At 38.1% G+C, this 18,471-nt stretch overlaps 1 long non-coding RNA gene across 1 annotated transcript; it reads left to right on the forward strand.

Moving 5' to 3' along the window:
• Positions 1–10,090: 10,090 nt before the first annotated feature.
• LOC142471510 (uncharacterized) lies at positions 10,091–15,921 on the forward strand. The gene is made up of 3 exons (XR_012789475.1): positions 10,091–11,156; positions 14,865–14,914; positions 15,729–15,921. It is a non-coding gene; the product is annotated as an uncharacterized LOC142471510 (long non-coding RNA).
• Positions 15,922–18,471: the final 2,550 nt, after the last annotated feature.

Genomic DNA, 18,471 nt, shown 5'->3' on the forward strand with positions numbered 1-18,471 from the left:
GTCTTTTTTCAACCTGAGTTGGACTACCAATACCAGAACCATAACGGAGCAACATATTATGATAACATGCAGAATACCGAGTTTGCTCAAACAGATGAAATGACACAAAGTTACTATGTGTACCCGCCTCCGTACATTGTACAAGATGCAAACAATTATGGAGTAAGCTACAACCCTGCACAGCTGAACCCACAGAACAACGAATTGATGGACTACAGTGGCTACATCGCAAACCTAACTTCTCTGGCTGCCCCGAATATGAATGCAATATAATGCAGGTAACTATATTGTAAACACATAAATCCAAAAGGGGTATGTGCCCCCAGTGGAGCAAGAAACCCAGGGCTGCACTCATGAGAAATAAATGTGGAGGGACTACACAATATGTCCCAGGCCAATAGCCCAGTGCAACGCAGCGCAAAACAAAAAAGTTTTATTATATACAAAGGGGGAGAAACTTCAGGGGGTGTGGGATAGGGGGAGAAGTGTGTTAAAATTGTGGTAGGTGGTGACCGGGGCAGAAAGGTTCTCATGTATCAGGTATATTCAGTATATGCAAAAACAAGAATAAAAACCGGGCGCTTCTTAAACTAAAAATGAAACAATATCTGGTCTATATAGTGCAAGTGACAGTGATATGTAAATTTTGAATATATATCATATAATATGATAAATGACCTCCACCAATAAAAGTGAATACAAAAGTGAATACAATAGTGGTGTGAAATACAACAAATAAAAAGCAGCTCTACACCCTTTAAACGGACTGTCCAGGTCCAGGTAGATCTTTGGTAGGTTGGTAATTTGAGCGGAGCGCTGTGTGTCTCATGAACATGAAAGAAAAAAGTATATAATGGTGCAGATAGTATAAACAAATGAAGTCTCAAGGTAACTCTGCAATGGTGGTACTCACAATTGACAATGTCAATATAAGGCGTATCAGAGACACTTCTCTCTCTGATAGGAGCCCTTTAATGGATTCCCCCTCAGAGTGGTGTCTTGATAACGTGTCAGGAAGCTTGTTTGTGGTCAGGGTTTTTACTCCCAAGGTTTATATAGAAAAGAGAGAACGCACAATAGTACAGTATGGTCTAAATAATGTATTAGCAGCAATGAATAGACATATGCATAATGCACTCACATTTCCAATATGTTTTACGTTCGAGGGAGAGGACAGCTGGTTGTAGAGAGTGCCGGTATCTCCAGGAGCGGTGGAACACTTCCGCATGCGTCACATGTATCCGCGTCACGTCCTGTGACGTCTCGGGTTGGGGCGGAAGAAGCTGCCCTGTGTGTCCGTCTCTGTGCCAGCACCTAGCTCCAAGGATCTCCCCAGCTCAGTCACCTCCCACAGCAGATCGATTCTACGCGTTTCGCTGTGGCTTCTTCAGGAATCGGATTGATGAACCCCATGTGTCCCTCCTTATATTTATAGTCCATGATCAAATACAGATGGCCAATCAGGGGGTACAATACAATAATTGCCAATCAGTATGTGTTTTATAGCATTTAGCTAAGGAGGTATATTACAATAACACAATACAATAATAGATATAATAAATACAAACAGGCTTTCATTTGCTAATACAATCAAAAAATCATTATAATATGTACACTCAAATAACTTAATATACTTTAATATGGTTTAATCAAATATAGAATAATAAGAATAAATAAAAATATATATATGATAATATAATATAAGCGGCGCAGGAGGAGGTGGAAGTCTGAATAGGATGAGGAAGATAAACAAAATTAGATATACATATATTACACTAAAATTAACAATTCATTGTTAAAATTGCTATACTAAAATATTCAGAGCACTAAAAACAACTGAGATGTGTTAAAAATGAAACTTATTAAGAAATTTATATCAAGAAGGCACCAATGTCTATATCAACATTAAGACCCTTTGGATTGAGGGTCTGCATTTTATGAATCCAAAAGGTTTCCCTTTTTGCTAATGTATTTAATCTATTGCCCCCTCTCCAATGTATCGGGACATGCTCTATACCTTTAAAAGTTAAAAATTTGGGATTGGATTGGTGATATAAATTAAAATGCTTAGAGACATTGTGTGTTAATATACCCTTCTTGATATTTAAAAGATGCTCTAAAATCCGTACTTTAAGAGGCCTTGAGGTACGACCTATATATTGGAGACCGCAAGGACACTCTAAAATATAGATAACGAAATCTGTTTTACAATTTATATACCCCTCAATTTTAAAAATTTCACCAGTGATATTTGATTTGAAACTGATTTTGTCTTTATCTTTATTAATACATGCTTTGCATGTATAACAGCCATAGAAGCCTTTGGGTTTATCTAGCCATGAGTGTGTCTCTTCAGATTTCTTTCTAAAGAATGTGGTTGGTGCTAGCCTACTCTTAAGATTGGGTGCTTTTTTAAAAATGACAACAGGTTTATCTGGTATATGGTCTTTTAAAACTACGTCATTCTTTAAAATATGCCAGTGTCTTCCTATAATCTGCTTGATTTGTGATGCTTCTCTATTGTATTGTGTGAGGAAAGCCACATTAAAATTTGTGTTTTGTGTTGTATTTTTTCTTTCTTTTGTACTTAATATTTCTTTACGGTCTATATCTTCCGCTCTCATGACAGCTTTATTTATAGTCTTCTGATTGTATTTTCTTTCTTTAAATTTATTTAGAAGGATCTCTGATTGTTCGTGATATACATTATCTTCTGTGCAATTTCTTTTGATTCGTCTTAGCTGTCCATATGGGATATTACGAATCCATTCTGGATTGTGGCAGCTGCTCTCTAGTATGAAGTTATTACTATCTACCTTTTTAAAAAAGGTTTTGGTTTTTATTGTATCATTTTCCACATAGATTGATAGATCTAGAAATTCTAACTCTTCTTTACTCCAATTGGTAGTAAATTTGAGATTTCTTGTATTTTCTCCCATATGTGTGAAAAAAACTTCAAGTTCCTCTATGCTGCCTCTCCATATGAACAGGATATCATCTATGAAACGATTCCATGAGACCAAGTTTGCACCAAATTTCTGGTTGGACCAGATGTAATCGTCCTCCCAGACTCCCATAAAGAGGTTCGCATAACTTGGTGCAAACTTGGTCCCCATTGCGGTTCCTTGTTTTTGCAAATAATATCTATTATTAAACCAGAAATAATTTTTCTCCAGAATGAAGGATATAGATTCAAGCAAAAAGTTGATCTGTTCATCCTTCATCTCAATATCCTTTCTTAATATACTGTCAATAGCTTTTAACCCATCTGAGTGTACAATGGAAGTGTAAAGGGATGTGACATCCGCTGTTACTAAAATGTATTCCTCACTCCATTTGATATTATCTAAAATGTTTATCACATCTGTTGTATCTTTTATATAGGATTTAAGAGAACTGACATATTTTTGTAGATGACAGTCAATATAGTGTGATAAATTACTTGTTAAAGACTCTATACCTGATATAATTGGTCGGCCTGGTGGGTTTATTGGATCCTTATGTATCTTAGGGAGAAGGTAGAATAACGGGAGTTTTGCATTTTCATTCCAGAGATATTTGTATTCTCCTTCATTTAGAATTCCCTGTTCTTTTCCTTTAATTAATAATGTTTTCAGGTCGTTGGAGAAACGCTTTGTTGGATTATCCTTTAATACTAAATATGTGCTTGTATCTCCTAAAATTCTATTGGCTTCTCCCTCATAATAAATACGATCCATAATAACAACTCCCCCACCTTTATCTGCCTGTTTAATAACAATATTTTCATTCACAGTTAAGTCTTCTAATGCTTCCCTTTCTTTTTTTGTTAAATTATGTTTAAATTTTGTAGGCTGTTGTGTCAAAAGATTAAAATCATTGAGTACCATTTGATAAAATACTTCTAAAAAATTACCTTTTTCATGACTAGGGTAAAAAGTAGATTTTGGTTTCAGTGCAGTATGTTTAAAATTGTCATTGGTTCTATTTAGGGGTAATTGTCCGTTTGTATTACTAATTTCTCTCTTTATTGATGTTTGATTTAAAAAATGTCTTTGTACGGTGAGTTTCCTTAAAAATAAATTGGCATCAATAAAAAGTTTAAAATTATTTGGACCAACAGTGGGTGCAAACGTGAGACCCTTTGAAATAACATTCTGTTGAAATTCGGTTAAAATTAATTTGCTCAAATTAAAAATGTTCTTTGTGTTTTTATTGTCAATTTTATTTAATATGTTTCGTCGTCTTCCTCTTCCTCCTCCTCTTTTTCCTCTATTCTTCTCTTTTTTATTTCCACAGGGGATTTGTCTACCTCTAGTGGAGAGAAGCGATTCTGTGTTGCCCAAAAATCTGTGGACCTCCCTATCCCTAAAAAATTGGCCTGTGCTGGTTCTGAGATGTTGTGTCGTTTTTGTGTATTGTTTTTAGAACTCTTTACTTCTTTGTCTTTATGACGAATAGTATCTTCTCTTTTCTGCAGGGGTTTCTGATATTTGGAGTGTGGGTGTGCCGTAGGCATTTTACTTGAAGTGCTTGCTATGGCATTCTCCTCTCTGTGTGTAGTGTTTTCTCTCTTTGAATTATCTATTTTATTTGGTTCAGGATGATAAATTTTATCAGCATTTCTTTTAGTATTCCAATTATATTTAGTACCTTTGGCATAATCATCTTCATCCCTTTTGTATTTTATTTGTTTGTTAGTCACTAGATTATTCTCAAGGGATTCTAACCTTTTTTGTAGTGTAATATCATTTTCTTTAAATACAGGATGGTTCATCAAGGGTTCTATAGTATCTTTTATGATGCTGATTTCCTTGTCCAAAATAACTAATTTCTTTTGATGTTGGGATATAATGAGTTTCATGAGTTCCTGCGATGCATTGTCTAGGATATTATCCCATGAACTCATGAACGCCATATCATCAAGATCAAAAGATGGTTTTTTCTTAAATCTTAAACCTCTTGGGATAAGTTTGTTGGCTATATATTGATCTAAAAAAAGTGTATCTAGCCATTTCCTTGTATCCTTAAATAACAAAGCTTCCAATTTGGTAAATTCCCTATTCAAAATTTCTCTTTCACTCAATTGCATGGAATTTGCTTGTGGAAGAGAGAAATCCAATTTTAAATTTCTTAGTTGTCTTCTAGTGAAGACATTGGAGTTTGTACCCTCCATTTCACAATATAAGATGCAGCCTCAGGTTTTATGAACAGAGATATGCAAAAACAAGAATAAAAACCGGGCGCTTCTTAAACTAAAAATGAAACAATATCTGGTCTATATAGTGCAAGTGACAGTGATATGTAAATTTTGAATATATATCATATAATATGATAAATGACCTCCACCAATAAAAGTGAATACAAAAGTGAATACAATAGTGGTGTGAAATACAACAAATAAAAAGCAGCTCTACACCCTTTAAACGGACTGTCCAGGTCCAGGTAGATCTTTGGTAGGTTGGTAATTTGAGCGGAGCGCTGTGTGTCTCATGAACATGAAAGAAAAAAGTATATAATGGTGCAGATAGTATAAACAAATGAAGTCTCAAGGTAACTCTGCAATGGTGGTACTCACAATTGACAATGTCAATATAAGGCGTATCAGAGACACTTCTCTCTCTGATAGGAGCCCTTTAATGGATTCCCCCTCAGAGTGGTGTCTTGATAACGTGTCAGGAAGCTTGTTTGTGGTCAGGGTTTTTACTCCCAAGGTTTATATAGAAAAGAGAGAACGCACAATAGTACAGTATGGTCTAAATAATGTATTAGCAGCAATGAATAGACATATGCATAATGCACTCACATTTCCAATATGTTTTACGTTCGAGGGAGAGGACAGCTGGTTGTAGAGAGTGCCGGTATCTCCAGGAGCGGTGGAACACTTCCGCATGCGTCACATGTATCCGCGTCACGTCCTGTGACGTCTCGGGTTGGGGCGGAAGAAGCTGCCCTGTGTGTCCGTCTCCGTGCCAGCACCTAGCTCCAAGGATCTCCCCAGCTCAGTCACCTCCCACAGCAGATCGATTCTACGCGTTTCGCTGTGGCTTCTTCAGGAATCGGATTGATGAACCCCATGTGTCCCTCCTTATATTTATAGTCCATGATCAAATACAGATGGCCAATCAGGGGGTACAATACAATAATTGCCAATCAGTATGTGTTTTATAGCATTTAGCTAAGGAGGTATATTACAATAACACAATACAATAATAGATATAATAAATACAAACAGGCTTTCATTTGCTAATACAATCAAAAAATCATTATAATATGTACACTCAAATAACTTAATATACTTTAATATGGTTTAATCAAATATAGAATAATAAGAATAAATAAAAATATATATATGATAATATAATATAAGCGGCGCAGGAGGAGGTGGAAGTCTGAATAGGATGAGGAAGATAAACAAAATTAGATATACATATATTACACTAAAATTAACAATTCATTGTTAAAATTGCTATACTAAAATATTCAGAGCACTAAAAACAACTGAGATGTGTTAAAAATGAAACTTATTAAGAAATTTATATCAAGAAGGCACCAATGTCTATATCAACATTAAGACCCTTTGGATTGAGGGTCTGCATTTTATGAATCCAAAAGGTTTCCCTTTTTGCTAATGTATTTAATCTATTGCCCCCTCTCCAATGTATCGGGACATGCTCTATACCTTTAAAAGTTAAAAATTTGGGATTGGATTGGTGATATAAATTAAAATGCTTAGAGACATTGGGGCCTATGCAGAGTCGTCCGAATACATGCCATTCGGCATGTATTCGGCAGAATTTGCTTCCCGTATGCACAGAGGCTTCCTTGAGTGGCGAAATTTGAAATTTTCGCCAGGAGATTTGCTAGGCGGCAGCATCCCGCCAATGTGTTGGCGAGAAGCGTGTTTTTTTTAAATTTCGCCATGTTTCTAGGTTCGGCATATGCAGGAAAGGGCAAAGTGTGGTATTCGGCATGTGTGCTTGAATTCTCAGCGCTGAAGTCGCCAATTGTGCGCGCCAGGAAAAAACGGCAGTAGCCGTCCAGTTCACTGGAAAGTGCTGTCAGTTAGTAAGGGGAAGCGGAGGAGCGGTCACGTGACCGCTCCCATCCAATGGGTCTGCAGCCGGTTCCCTACAGAGACGTCATTGCCAGACAGAAGGTGGGGTGTGTGTGTGTGATGCCCCGATCGCTGTCTCCCTTCTGCCCTGGTCCCTGCCCCCCTTCTGCCCTGGTCCCTGCCCCCCTTCTGCTCCGGTCCCTGCCCCCCTTCTGCTCCGGTCCCTGTCTCCTGTGTGTGTGTGTGTGCATTGTGTGCCTTGTGTGTGTGTGTGTTTGCATTGTGTGTGTGTATGTGCATGCATGCATGTGTGTGTATGTGTGCATGTGTGTGCATGTGTGTGTGTATGTGTGCATGTGTGTGTATGCATGTGTGTGTATGCATGTATGCATGTGTGTGTATGTGTACTGCTGCCGAGTGCGGGGCTTCAGATCGCGATCAGCTGCTGTGTTTGGGGGGAGGGAGGGTCAGTATTGCTGCCGAGTGCAGGGCTTCACATTGCGATCAGCTGCTGGGCTTGGGGGGAGGGGGAGGGGGGGGGGGTCAGTAGTGCTGCCGAGTGCAGGGCTTCACATTGCGATCAGCTGCTGGGCTTGGGGGGAGGGCATCACGCTGTCACAAACCTTTGCCTTTGTGTATCAGTGCCTGTAAATGTGTGTATACAGTATCGTGTGTCTGTCTATCAGTGTATATTCCTGTGTGTCTGTCTATCACTGTGTATTATTGTGTATCTGTCTGAGTATCAGTATGTATTGCTGTGTGTCTGTCTATCAGTATGTACACTGTCTGTCACTGAATGTCTATGACTGTAGCTAATAAAAATTGTAAAAGTGTAAAGAGAAGGTTTTTTTTTTCAGTATCTGCAGCTTCACAGTGCTTCTACCACTTTAACAGAGAGACGCACGCTGTTTCTCTGGTATGTAACTATGCAGAAGCCGTCACTAAGACGCTGTGCCAGGAATGTGGTGTTTACTTTAGAAATTTCCCACCCACTTGAATTGAAGTCTTGAGAGACTCACGAGCGGGACTTTCACCCGCAGTGACTGAAAATATAGCCAGATGTAAGTAGCTCAGTCTGAAATGGCGCGATTAACACTCGCCAATCATACACTTTGAGACTTGATTGACGATTTGTCCTTTCTGAATCAGGCTCAATAAATACGCCACAATGTTGAACTTTTACAAGAATGGCAATTTATTTTGCCGTTCCTCTCTGCATAGGCCCCATTGTGTGTTAATATACCCTTCTTGATATTTAAAAGATGCTCTAAAATCCGTACTTTAAGAGGCCTTGAGGTACGACCTATATATTGGAGACCGCAAGGACACTCTAAAATATAGATAACGAAATCTGTTTTACAATTTATATACCCCTCAATTTTAAAAATTTCACCAGTGATATTTGATTTGAAACTGATTTTGTCTTTATCTTTATTAATACATGCTTTGCATGTATAACAGCCATAGAAGCCTTTGGGTTTATCTAGCCATGAGTGTGTCTCTTCAGATTTCTTTCTAAAGAATGTGGTTGGTGCTAGCCTACTCTTAAGATTGGGTGCTTTTTTAAAAATGACAACAGGTTTATCTGGTATATGGTCTTTTAAAACTACGTCATTCTTTAAAATATGCCAGTGTCTTCCTATAATCTGCTTGATTTGTGATGCTTCTCTATTGTATTGTGTGAGGAAAGCCACATTAAAATTTGTGTTTTGTGTTGTATTTTTTCTTTCTTTTGTACTTAATATTTCTTTACGGTCTATATCTTCCGCTCTCATGACAGCTTTATTTATAGTCTTCTGATTGTATTTTCTTTCTTTAAATTTATTTAGAAGGATCTCTGATTGTTCGTGATATACATTATCTTCTGTGCAATTTCTTTTGATTCGTCTTAGCTGTCCATATGGGATATTACGAATCCATTCTGGATTGTGGCAGCTGCTCTCTAGTATGAAGTTATTACTATCTACCTTTTTAAAAAAGGTTTTGGTTTTTATTGTATCATTTTCCACATAGATTGATAGATCTAGAAATTCTAACTCTTCTTTACTCCAATTGGTAGTAAATTTGAGATTTCTTGTATTTTCTCCCATATGTGTGAAAAAAACTTCAAGTTCCTCTATGCTGCCTCTCCATATGAACAGGATATCATCTATGAAACGATTCCATGAGACCAAGTTTGCACCAAATTTCTGGTTGGACCAGATGTAATCGTCCTCCCAGACTCCCATAAAGAGGTTCGCATAACTTGGTGCAAACTTGGTCCCCATTGCGGTTCCTTGTTTTTGCAAATAATATCTATTATTAAACCAGAAATAATTTTTCTCCAGAATGAAGGATATAGATTCAAGCAAAAAGTTGATCTGTTCATCCTTCATCTCAATATCCTTTCTTAATATACTGTCAATAGCTTTTAACCCATCTGAGTGTACAATGGAAGTGTAAAGGGATGTGACATCCGCTGTTACTAAAATGTATTCCTCACTCCATTTGATATTATCTAAAATGTTTATCACATCTGTTGTATCTTTTATATAGGATTTAAGAGAACTGACATATTTTTGTAGATGACAGTCAATATAGTGTGATAAATTACTTGTTAAAGACTCTATACCTGATATAATTGGTCGGCCTGGTGGGTTTATTGGATCCTTATGTATCTTAGGGAGAAGGTAGAATAACGGGAGTTTTGCATTTTCATTCCAGAGATATTTGTATTCTCCTTCATTTAGAATTCCCTGTTCTTTTCCTTTAATTAATAATGTTTTCAGGTCGTTGGAGAAACGCTTTGTTGGATTATCCTTTAATACTAAATATGTGCTTGTATCTCCTAAAATTCTATTGGCTTCTCCCTCATAATAAATACGATCCATAATAACAACTCCCCCACCTTTATCTGCCTGTTTAATAACAATATTTTCATTCACAGTTAAGTCTTCTAATGCTTCCCTTTCTTTTTTTGTTAAATTATGTTTAAATTTTGTAGGCTGTTGTGTCAAAAGATTAAAATCATTGAGTACCATTTGATAAAATACTTCTAAAAAATTACCTTTTTCATGACTAGGGTAAAAAGTAGATTTTGGTTTCAGTGCAGTATGTTTAAAATTGTCATTGGTTCTATTTAGGGGTAATTGTCCGTTTGTATTACTAATTTCTCTCTTTATTGATGTTTGATTTAAAAAATGTCTTTGTACGGTGAGTTTCCTTAAAAATAAATTGGCATCAATAAAAAGTTTAAAATTATTTGGACCAACAGTGGGTGCAAACGTGAGACCCTTTGAAATAACATTCTGTTGAAATTCGGTTAAAATTAATTTGCTCAAATTAAAAATGTTCTTTGTGTTTTTATTGTCAATTTTATTTAATATGTTTCGTCGTCTTCCTCTTCCTCCTCCTCTTTTTCCTCTATTCTTCTCTTTTTTATTTCCACAGGGGATTTGTCTACCTCTAGTGGAGAGAAGCGATTCTGTGTTGCCCAAAAATCTGTGGACCTCCCTATCCCTAAAAAATTGGCCTGTGCTGGTTCTGAGATGTTGTGTCGTTCATATATTCAGTATATATAGGGATTTCCGCACCCCTAGTATATACCCCTAGTATATATAACACTTAGGGAAATGACTGATACTAGGCTCAATTGACCAGAAGAGACTGACAGGGTGTACTCTCAGAAAGCTGCAATCAGCTGGAGTTACTCAATACAGTGTGACACCAATAGTGTACATTGTTCTAATGGTGTCTAAGGTTGGAACAAGGGTAGCAAAAATAGTGTACACTTATGCATCTATTGTCAGTAAGTGACTCTAATGTTAGCGGGAGACGTATGGAACGAGATATACCGTTATTCCCCTTGATAGGTAGCTGCTTACATTAATAGCCACCCGCAGATGTAGTGCCTAATACTATGAAATCACTACATGTAAGGCAGTATAACCGGCATAGTGAACAAGCAAGTCAGAGACAGTATCTGATACTACCCGTTCCGCCGAGTAGATGTCGAGTAACGCGGTACACCAGAGCTCCTGGCATCATCCTGGTCGCCCCCACCTACGTCAAAGAGATGACGTCACATAAAACCGACGGGCCGTTTCGCATAGGAGACTATGCTTTGTCAGGGCTTAAAGTGGTAAGGAGACTCACTTCACTAATTCCTTAAGTACCCGTTTACATAATTGGAAGTGGATGGTCCCCTGATAATGAACTCCTTATCAGCCTCCTATTATGGATGCTTAGTGTATTGTGATCCTCACAAGGAGGTTTCAACCAACTGCATTGTTTTGCTGCGCTGTATGAACCTTGCAGATCGCTGCAAAATCTATAATCAAAGTGAATAATGTGGGAAGGACCCGTATTTTACCACAGACCCCCAGTTATCCAGCACATAATTACATGAAATTAATGTTTCAGCAAACCGAATGTTATCTTATTGTATCAGTTTGAATGTGAGCACGGTTGGAGTGTGGTATATCAGGTGCTGAATCAATTGTTGAGAGGTTAAGTGAATCACGTGGAAATGTAAACCCCTATATAGAATCAAGAGAACAGTATGATTCCTTAAGATTATACGACTCCATGATGAACGTCTCTATGATGAACCATAGTAGAGTCCTAGATCTCAGACAGCGAAACATTCACACTGATATGGATAGATGTGATATTTAATAAATGTTCGTTACATGCATAGAGGGATTCATATTTGTAAGGTGTAGGAGAGTAAACCCCTACATGGAACCACCTCTAAAAGTCAATGTGGTTCCAAAGGAGTATATGACTCCATTATAAAACAAACATAAATCCCTGGATCCCATACACCGAGCTATACAATAAACCCCCATATTGGGCATGTGATGTCTGACATTAGTGTAGCATGACAAAACAGAGGTGATCTAATGCTGTCAGTTTAATTGTGAGCTTAGTTGGTGTACATGGGACTGGAACATATAGATACATATATGGAGGTGGAGGTAGGGTAGGAACCCCTATATAGAATCACCTCTAAGGATCAAATCATAGAGGGATATACATTAATGGAGTGTGAATGGTGTAGGAGTGTAAACCCCTACATGGAACCACCTCTAAAAGTCAATATGGTTCCAATAGAGTATATGACTAAATTAAAAATAAATCCCCGGATCCCATATAGCAAACTATTTACATTCTGGTGAAAGTAGGTAGTGTGGATGGTTTGTTACACTATGTACAGAGGGGGGTTCATAAGAGTGGACTATACATGAACCCTTCATTATGGTTCCAATGGAGTATATGACTCAATTAAAAGTGGATCCCCGGATCCCATATAGCGAGCTATTCACATTCTGGTGGAGGTAGGTAGTGTGGATAATTTGTTCCACAATATACAGAGAGGGGTTCATAAGAATGGAGTATAAATGAACCCCTCATTAAGACCATCTGGATACAGGGTTTTCAACGTGTAAATCCACCTACACTCTGTTTGCATTAAATGGCGATCCCAGTCACCCTTCCTTGGTCCCCGTCTCACATGTTCGATACCACAAAAGGTTAATGCTGTTAGATCACCATCATGGGCCACATTGACGTGTTTTGCCACAGGTAGGTCTTTACTGTTTCTAATGGACCCTATGTGCTCAAGGATCCGTATTTTGAGTTGTCTGTGGGTTTTACCCACGTATCTTTTTCCACATTTACATGAGATCAAATAGATCACCCCTGTTGTGAGGCAATTTATGTACTCCCTAATGTAATATGTTTTGCATTTTGGGCCCAAGAAGGTCTTAGTTCTGGGCATATAGGTACACGCCTTACATTTGCCGCACGGGAAGGAGCCAATGGGTTTGGTATCTCCTAGCCAAGTTCTTGGTTGGTCCCCACGATAGTGACTATGCACTATAGTGTCTTGGAGATTGAGGGCTCTTCTACAAGTCATGGTGGGATTCTCCTTGAGTACTTGTTTGAGGTCCCCATCCTCCATTAGAACATGCCAATGCTTGGAGAAAATGTTCCTGATGTTGCTCCATTGGTTATTATATGTACCAATGTACCTAATGATGTGTTTGTCAGTATCATGATTTGGTCTTTGTCCTGTCACTAGCAATTGTTCTCTTGACACTTTTCTAGCCTTTTGATAGGCCTTTTTGATGGACCCCTTGCTATATCCTCTTTGCAGAAAGCGTGTGGTCATATCTGTAGCTTGATGATCAAACTCCTCTATATTGGAACAGTTCCGCCGTAATCTTTGGAACTGTCCGATAGGGATGCTGTTATCATGTATCTGGGATGGTGGCTGTCCGCTACCAGAAGGCTATTGGTGGATGTCGCCTTCCGAAAGATCGTCGTTTCTAAAGTCCCGTCATGTTTCTTACTTATGGTTAGGTCTAGAAAGTTGATCTTGTGTCTACTTCGTAAGTAAGTTTCAGGTTATGATTGTTGTTATTGAGGACCCTTATGAATTCACCAAGAACTGTCTCTGTTCCACTCCACAACAGTATGACGTCGTCTATATAGCGGGCCCATATGACTATGTGGCCCGTATATTTATCCAGAGCCTCGCTGAAGACCACGGTTTCCTCCCACCAGCCTAGATATAAATTGGCATAGGTAGGAGCACATGTGGTCCCCATCGCGGTGCCCTGGATCTGGTGGTATATTTTTTGGTCAAACAAAAAGAAGTTCTTAGTAAGTACAAAGTGTAGTAGCTGTAAAGTGAATTCATTATGTAGTTCAAAATTCCTTCCCCTTGATCGCAGGAAGTGTGATACCGACTGCATACCGTATTGATGTGGAATACTGGTATACAGTCCCTCAACATCAAGGCCCACCAGTAGGGTATATGGCTCTACTGCGATCCCCTCCAATCTTAATAACACATCCTTGGTGTCCCTAAGGAAGGAGGGAAGTGAATTGACAAATGGACGTAGTACCACATCCAGGTACTGACTGGCGTGAGATGTTAAATTACCAATTCCCGAAATGATAGGTCTCCCCGGGGGGGGGGTGATCTACCTTTGTGTAGTTTAGGTAAGTGGTATAATGTTGCTAGTTGAGGATTGGCAATAAATAGGAAATCAAATTCCTGTTTAGAGATAACATTGTTCGACAGTCCTTCTGATAATATGTTTTTGAGCTCTATAGAGAAGGCCAGTGTTGGGTCATTAGGTAGGATCGTATAGCATGTGATGTCACTTAGAAGGCGGACACATTCATGCAGGTATGCCCCTTTATCGAGGATTACAATATTCCCCCCTTTGTCTGAGGGCTTGATGACATTAGATGTTTCACTCTGTAAATCCTTAAGGGCTATGCATTCTAAGTTAGACAGATTGCTAGGGCCAGTATATTGGGATAGTTTCTCAATGTCTGCTGTGACCAGTTTCGAGAAGACATCCACATTGGTACTTGTCTCTATGGGTGGAGTAAATTTAGACTGATTTCTAAAGTCAGAGAATGGTCCCTTGCCAGGTTCTCTATCATTTTCTTCCAAGAGACTGTTCATAGCTCTCAGACAGGAAAAATCTGCTACATCAAAGTTTTCTAGTGGTGTGTTACGGTATTGATGTCTATTTCGTCTTGCAAAAAATTTGTGTAATAACAATTTGCGTGTAAATAGATGTACATCTTTAATGCATCCAAAAGTATCTAGATGGTTAGTGGGTGTAAAGGATAGGCCTTTTGACAGGATGCTAGTGTGTGTAGGACTGAAAAGACTTTATAAACTGATTGAATCTTTTCTTCCCGAATGACACGCATATACGTTGTATTCATTGCGAATGCGCGTACCATACGGGAAAAAAAGTATTTGTTTGTGTAAATTAACGTGTCTCTTTTACCTTTTTGGCTGCTTCTGATCATATTACAGAGATTGCGCTGTGAAGATCACAATATGCTGGAACACAGTTCTGTAAGAAGGTAAGATCTATTTACTGATATACGTGGCAATATTTTGAACCGTGCTGTGCAATGGCGGTTGAAATCAGAGATATTCGTGCACAGCCCTTAAATGACAGTCGAGTATGTGTACGCCCCTTTGTGAAACTAAAATAATTGTAAACATAACAAAATAATTAGATATGCAGAAATGCAGTACATATCTTAATTAGTGTAGTTTGCATATGGCTACATAATGTTATGTGCCTGATGAATATTGGTTACTCTGTTGTAGAAATGGCAAGCAAAGCAGCATGTTACATGTCATTATGTCACATTATGCAGACTATTTACTGTTGTTTATCATTGTGTATGTAACATGTTTGTGGTACTAGCATGTCAACAAACGAAACCTTAGGAAATAAAGCCAGTCCTCGGTTATCCGACACAATGCGTAGGTCCAAATGGAGTTGTAAAGCTAAACGTCTTAAAGCAAAACACGCTTTCTCATAGCAACACTGTTAAAAGTAAAGGTTGCGGTTTTTTTTTCCCCCTTAATAATTTTGTATATACTCCTAATATCGTACCAGAATAATAAAAGATGAAACACATACACATTATATTGTGTGTGTGTAAAGAAATATATATTAGTGTGTGTAAAGAAATTATTATTGACATATCTTCTTGTTATGCAGTAAGCATTTTGTGGTTAGATGTAACATTAATGTTGTTAATGAAATGATTGACGTTTAGTACATAGGTACATTATACCAACCATGTGTTTAGATGCATCATTAAGTAACTATGTAACCGATATATTACTTACATTAATATTATATATCTACTTCTTTCACAGATGTTCACAGCTCCGTTCAAGATAATGTGAATGCATGTATCCAAAGACCGAGCAACTGAGAGCTTTTGGCCACATGCCAAAGACATCACATGGCCAGTCATGCTATGATACCACAAACTGAACATGCACACATTTATATATCGTAGTTAATCATAGATTATCGCTTTTTAAAAAAATAAACATTAAATACATAATGTAGGCTTTTTGATACTAACTTTCAATGTGTGTTAACATTCCAATAAACTTTAACATGACATCTTTTGTTATTGCTCCTTTTTTATCAATGGGACGCAGATTACAGTGACATCATTCAAGTATAAAAAAAAAATTGTATATGTTGCCTGAAGAAACACACATGTACTTGTGTTCAAAATGTATTGTTAAAAGTTTTACTTGAACTATTGTAGAAAACATTAACATAAAATATGAATCTGGAAATGTGTGCTTTAAAATTAAACATTAATAATGATAGGGATACATGGCAGCTTAATGATAGAAGAGATCAACATCTCCTTTGCTTATACTCATGCAGACACTAATTATGTATGTAGTCATACTTACATACGTGACAATCATAATATGAAGTAAGGAATGTGAAGCATAACAATTCTGTAAACCTTTAATAACACTTTAATTATTTCTTAGTTGATCATGATGTTGAAAGTATGAGCCAAAATACATACAGTATATAATCATTTATAGTAGTTCAGTTGTAAGGTAACACTATGCAGAGTATTGAATACAGCATTTGTTTTTCACTTAATGCACAATATTTTGCATGTAACGATGCACACATTGTATAGTTGGTTTGAAAGAAGATTAATACAAGAATAGTGGTGTTAAAAATAAACATACCGTAGGCAGCCGAAGTTCTGCCTACATTCCTTAGAAAATTTGCAGTTCGTTGGAGAGAGCAGCATCCTAAGATTATACACACAATGCAATGTTACACACACAACGAGATGATGACAGATTATATGATATGTATTGTTAAAACTTACATGTGAAAAAATTAGCAATTAAGGACCTGCGAGTCTCCACCCCACTGGCTGTATGGTCCCTAACCCCTGCAGGAGGCACAAGAGGATCCTCTTCTAAATCATCACGAATGTTGCCTTGAAGATTGTGACGTAGTGCTATGTTGTGCAGAATGCAACAACAAATCACTATGTCACCAACCTTCGCTGGCGAATACTGTAGCGCACCACCAGATCTATCAAGACACCTAAAACGACTTTTCAACACTCCAAATGTCCTCACGATCACCGAGCGTGTGGATATGTGTGCGGCATTATATCGTTCCTGTGCAGGGGTTTGAGTATTACCCAGTGGGGTCAGAAGCCAAGGGCGGCTACCATATCCTGAGTCGCCGATAAGAGAGTCAAATGACATAAAGGTTAAAAGATGTAAGTAAATTCCAAACATTGTGTATTGCCTTTTCATAATACATGACAGTGAATAATATAGAACACATGCCATAACAATGAAATCCTGATCTACCATTACGATGCATGACATGGATTACATATAGAAGTTAACAACAATGAATGATTTGATGTTAATTAGAATCTTAGCAACACACAATGAAACATTAATCTGGACATTAAATGTAGTTGTAAGTGCAGTTTATGTAACATTGACTGACCCAGTGGCCAACCTTCCTCGAATTCCCCCACTTCAAATTTGCGAAACCATAACGAGTTTTTTAAATATGTGAATCGTGGCAGGCACCTGGAAAGTGAGCTACCACACTCAGAATGTTCATGTATGCGTCACATACGACTTGCACATTGAGCGAGTGGTAATTTTTCCTGTTCCAAAAATCCCTTTCCTCTTCACGTAGCGGGGTCAGCGCAACATGTGTGCAATCTATAGCACCCATCACATTGGGTAGCCCAGCTACATTATAAAATGCAGTCTTCAGTGCCTGCCACTCTGTTTGCTCACTAGAAAAATGTATATAATCACTAGCGTGTCGAGTCAGTGCACATAGAAACTGGCTAAAGGTCCGAGAGAATGCCGACTGCGAGACCCCGCCTACTATGCCCACAGTTGTCTGAAATGAGCCCGAAGCAAGAAAATGTAAGGAGCTCAGCATTTTAACAAGGCCAGGCACTGCATGACTCCTGTCTGTTGTTGGCTCAAAATCTTCTCTTAAAACTTCAAACAGTTCCAAGATTGCCGCTGAGCTCAATCTGTAATGCCTGATAATTTCTTTCTCCGTCAAGCCCTCTAGGGAGGTTCTTTGTCTAAAATTGCGGGGGGCTATATGTCTCACAACACGGATCTCCCTCTCTCTCCTCTCTCTCCTCTCTCTCCTCTCTCTCCTCTCTCTCCTCTCTCTCCTCTCTCTCCTCTCTCTCCTCTCTCTCCTAACTCTCCTCTCTCTCCTCTCTCTCCCCTCTCTCCTCTCTCTCATCTCCAACATAATCTCCCTCCTCCTCCTCGCACAAAAAATCAGAAAAGCACAATCTGGTGGCGGTTCCATGTCGTCGTGGTAGGTAAGTGCCTTCTTCTATCCTTTAAATAGGCAGACTAATTAGTCAAATGATTATAAATGATGACACGTGTCTTGGTTAGTATTGTGAACATATTAAATTTACTAATTGTACAATTAATTGTATTGTGATTTCGATGTGTTACACACATAATGAAATGTGATGTCATCATCAATTATGCACCATTCGAAAATAAACAATGTAAACGATGCTGCGACACAATATTACTAATTGACACAAAATAA

The sequence above is a fragment of the Ascaphus truei genome, chromosome 1, assembly GCF_040206685.1.
Source record: "Ascaphus truei isolate aAscTru1 chromosome 1, aAscTru1.hap1, whole genome shotgun sequence".
NCBI classification, from domain to species: Eukaryota; Metazoa; Chordata; class Amphibia; order Anura; family Ascaphidae; genus Ascaphus; species Ascaphus truei.